Source organism: Gorilla gorilla, chromosome 17 (assembly GCF_029281585.2).
Source record: "Gorilla gorilla gorilla isolate KB3781 chromosome 17, NHGRI_mGorGor1-v2.1_pri, whole genome shotgun sequence".
Classification (NCBI taxonomy): domain Eukaryota; kingdom Metazoa; phylum Chordata; class Mammalia; order Primates; family Hominidae; genus Gorilla; species Gorilla gorilla.
Window position 1 is genome coordinate 103,848,293 of NC_073241.2, and position 5,018 is coordinate 103,853,310.

Below are 5,018 nucleotides of genomic sequence, written 5' to 3' on the forward strand. Positions count from 1 at the left end.
TATGCAAAAATAAAAATAAAAAAAGGCTGGGCATGGTGGCTCATGCCTGTAATCCCAGCACTTTGGGAGGCCGAGGTGGATGGATCACCTGAGGTCAGGAGTTTGAGATCAGCCTGGCCAACATGGTGAAACCCTGTCTCTACTAAAAATACAAAACTTAGCTGGGTGTGGTGGCACGTGCCTGTAATCCCAGCTACTCAGGAGGCCAAGGCAGGAGAATTGCTTGAACTTAGGAGGTGGAGGCTGCAGTGAGCTGAGAGCATACTGTGCTCCAGCCTGGGTGAGACAGAGTGAGACTCCGTCTCAAAATAATAATAAATATGCACTGATATAAGACTTACAGTGGGTAACAGTCTACTTTCCTGATCATCGGAATGAGATAACCTTAAAAATTACAAGTTTTACTGGCCTCAGAACCATGTTAAAAGTTATAGATCAGAGATTTCCAATTCTTGAATTTCTCAATTTCAAAAATTCTGAATTCAATATGTTTAAGGTGAGGTATGTTTATCATAAGAATTGTAGCAAGTTTGACCACATGGGTGGTACTTTGATGAGAAAGGATATGTGAAATGTGAAGTACATTGAGATTGATTCATGATTCCCTTAGGTACCGAATAATTCCTGATATTTAAGTTTAAAATTGTATCTGTGCATGAAACACATTCAAATATATGGGACAAGCAAAATCCACTAAGAAAACATGTATTTTCCTACTCCTGGTAGGTTTCTCAGGCTCTGCTTGCAGAATAAAGAGGGAAATTTCCAGAAAATGTAGATGGAAGTGGGTCTAGGTGGATCAAGATGTGCTTAGGTGCCATGTGAGGATGTCTGCATTTGATTCTGGGGCCATGGCAGCCACTGACAAGCAGAGGTCCAGTTGGGCAAAGAGAGAGGCCCAAATCTGAGCAATGGCCAAGAGGATGGAGAGAGGGAGCAAATGAAGACATCTCAGAAGTAAAGTCCAAAAGGTCCCTAACTGATTGGAAGGTTGCAAATTAAATGAAGAGCCATCATGGGATTGTATTGGTTTTCTATTGCTGTGTAACAAATCACCACATACTTTGCAGCTTCAAACAACACCTGCTTCTTGTTTCTGTTTCTGTGGCTCAGAAATCTGAGCTACTCTTAGCTGGACCCTCTGTTCAGGGTCTCACAAGACTACTGAAAGTGTGGGCCAGGCTGTGTCCTCATCTGGAGGTTCGACTGGGGAAGAATCTGCTTTCAAGCTCATTTGGGTTGTTGGCAGAATTCACATAACTGAGGCCCTTGCCTCGAGAGGCCGCCCATCGTACCCTGCCATTTGACCGCCTCCACAATGTGGCATTCACTCCTCAAGGCCAGAGGGAGAATATCTGCTGCAGCTGCAAATCTCTCTGACTTCTCTCATCTATGACTTCTGCACCCTCTTCCAAAGAGCTCACCTGATTGGGTCAGCCCCACCAGTGCCCAAGGGGAGGGCCAGGAATCTTAGAATTCTGCCTACCATAGGGGTGGCAGGAGGTGAGAAAAATCAAGTTTGGCTTTGGACATACTGATATTTGAAGGGCCTGGGGGATATGCCAGTCAGAGAAAATATGATCATTTGGAGCTGGAGAATTAGATTGGGTGATGCCATGGGAATGAACACAGGGCCAGAGAGTCTCCTGGAGACCAACTGTCGAGTGGACTGGAACTGACCAACTGCTTACAGCTAACGAAATGTGACGTCTACGTGTAGTTGTTCCTTCCTAATCTCTTTATACTCTGCTTTCTTCTTTATGCCTTCCTACTTGGCAGGGATTCTCTAACATAAATACCAACTCCTTCCCTGAATATGGGTTTCTGGAGAAGAATTATACTCTCCAAAGTGGTCTCTGTTCCCAGGAAAGTTCTCTGTTTTCCAGGGGAATGCATGCTCCCATTGTCTGTATGTTAAGTTTGGTTAAACAGGTCAGGTGTTGTGGTTCACACCTCTAATCCCAGCATTTTGGGAGGCCAAGGCAGGCAAACACTTGAGGTCAGGAGTTTGAGACCAGTCTGGCCAACATGGTGAAACCCAGTTTCTACTAAAAATACAAAAATTAGCTGGACGTGGGAGTGCACGCCCGTAATCTCAGCTACTCAGGAGGCTGAGGCAGGAGAATCACTTGAACTTGGGAAGCAGAAGTTGCAGTGAGCTGAGATCGTGCCACTGCACTCCAGCCCTGGGCAATAGAGACTCCATGTCAAAAAATAAATAAAAATAAAAGTTTGGTTAAACAGACATGACAGATTCTGAAGACTAAACTCCGTCTCATGCGGAGAACTACAAATTTCGGCAATCGGAAGCATGATCTAATGTTTTGTTGTTGTTGTTGTTGTACCATAGCATTTTTATTAGAATAATCACATAATATTAATTTTTTATTTTGAAATAATTTTGTTTTTTGAGTGGGTCTGTTATCAACAGTGACTTTTACAATGTTTGCATTCCCTAAGTTCTGAGAACAGTCACAGCCTTTCTCTTTCTGAAGTATGTAACCTGCGGTCACTCATCCTCATACTTCTTTCTTTGTTTTCTCTCATAATGTCCCTGTTGTCCTCAAAATCATCAGAGAGGAATAGGAACACATTTATGTAGCTCTTTAAGCTCAGGTTTGTTGCCACTGAGCCACCTCCAATGCACCCTTTAAGAAGCAATGGACTTGCAGGGCCACCTGCTGGAAAATCAGAACTGAGCACACAGACTCCAATACCAGCTACTTGCATTACCAGCTGTGTAAGGCAGTGGTCTTGAGACAGATGACTGAGGGCACAAGGAAACTTAAGGACTCAGAGAGTTCTAAAGGGCATCAACCTCCAGCTGCTCAAATTTTCCAGAGGCTCTCTCCTAGAGCATGTAGGCGGTGCAACTGACCTGCTGACCTCAGCCAGGGTCTCCTGTTCCTAGGAGTCCTGGTCCCTGCACAAGGATGAGTAATTAACACTCATGAGGCACCTTCTCAGTGCCAGGCATTGTTCCTGATGCTGTATGTCATCAACTCTTGTAGCCTGGCATGCTCCAGACAAAGGGACAATTTGAAATGCCACATGGTATCACTGGAGGACAACTCCTTAATCAAGGACACTGATCAGGTACTGACTTAACATTGTTCCCAGGGGAATAATGACAATTAACATATTTCCAGGTAACAGGGTTCTATATTAAGGGTAAATTTTGTGTTTTGTATTTTCTTAATATTTATTCAGATTCATAGGAGAAACATGTTCACCGACTTCTTCAACACTGACTGAGTACTGCAAATGCATTTTCATGTTTTCACTTGGACTGAAGCATCTGATTGCTCTAAAGTTCTCAACTACTTCTTTGCTCATTATTTATTCTTACCTTGAGCCTATTAAATTTTGGTAACAGTAGTGTGTTATGGCTTCTACTGTAAATCACTTCTTTTTGCTATATACATGTGTGTGTGTGTGTGTGTGTGTGTGTGTGTGTGTTTTGTTTTTTTTTTAACCAAACCCTCTTTTCAGCAATAATCTCATTTATGGATACCTGAACGAATTTATTTAAAAGCCCAGTAGATATGATTAAAGGATGTATCTTCCACCAATGTTTACTTTTTGCAATGTTTGCAAAATGTGTAATATAGTTTTTTCTTTTCATCATTCATGTACAATAATTATTATGAGAATTTAATCCAGAAGAAAAAATGTTAATACTTAAAGTTTTTTGGTTATAACAAAGTGTCTATGGCCATACCACCCTGAACATGCCTAATCTCATCTGGTTATAGCAAAGTAAATATTAATTTAAATTTTTATCATATTCTGTTGTAGAGAAATATGATTAGGATATGAGTAAGACTATTAAGTATAAAAATGTTACATTTAACAAAATTCTATGAGGGATGTGGAATAGAAATAAAAAATAAAAGAGGAGGCAGAGATGGGGAGGGACGGGGTGGCTCACGCCTGTAAGCCCAGCACTTTAGGAGGCTGAGGCGGGTGGATCAGCAGGTCAAGAAATCGAGACCATCTTGGCCAATATGGTGAAACCCTGTCTCTACTAAAAATACAAAAATTAGCTGGGTGCGGTGGTGCGCACCTGCAGTCCCAGCTACTCGGGAGGCTGAGACAGAATGGCTTGAACCTGGGAGGCGGAGCTTGCAGTGAGCTGAGATTGGGCTACTGCACTCCAGCATGGCAAAGACTCTGTCTCAAAATAAATAAATAAATACATAAATAAATAAATAAAAATAAAAAGGGGAAACAAACCATGTAAATTTTAAGGGAGGAGACAATTTTAACATTTTACTTTATGTGGGAACGTATACATCTCTTACAACTATTAAATTCATTTTTAAAAAATAATAACCCCCGAGCCATTACTCCTTAAAGAATGTGGTAGTGGTACAAGTTTAAAGAAAGTCTTTTGAGAACACTCTATTGGAAAAGTGAGCAGACCAGGGAATAACAATTTTACCCCCAAGAATTGTTGTAAAGATTAAAAAGGAAAGCGCTGTCGCAGACGCTCAAACACGGTGCTGGCTTTGCTTCCTTCATCAGTTCCTAGGGTCATGGAACACAAATACTAAAATATTTCCACTACTGGTAACGATGCTGGCGAACGCTTTCCTAATCCAGTTCAGACCGACCTCTCATTGGAGCTTGTGTGACCCGCAGGAGTCCGTGCCCCGACTCCGCCGGGACTGAAACGCAACGGGAAGTGCAGTGCAGGATGCGCAAGGGAATGGGAGCGTCGTGGGACCTCCGGAGCCTGGGAGATCAGAGGGTCGAGTCAGGGCCCCCTAGTTTTGGACTCCATTGCCGCACTGCAGGCGACTTCTCGGACCCCACCGTTGAAGCACCAGGCCCCCCGCCCACCCAGGAGCAACCGGGAAGCACAGCACAAGCCCACTGCTCCGGACACGCGCTCCCTTGTGTCCTGCCTCCCCTGAATCCCAAGCCACGAAATCTCCGCCCCCTCGCCACGCCCACATCCCCGTCCACCGTCGGGGAGGGGCGAGGAGGCGTAAGCCTTGTGGACCAGGCCGGGA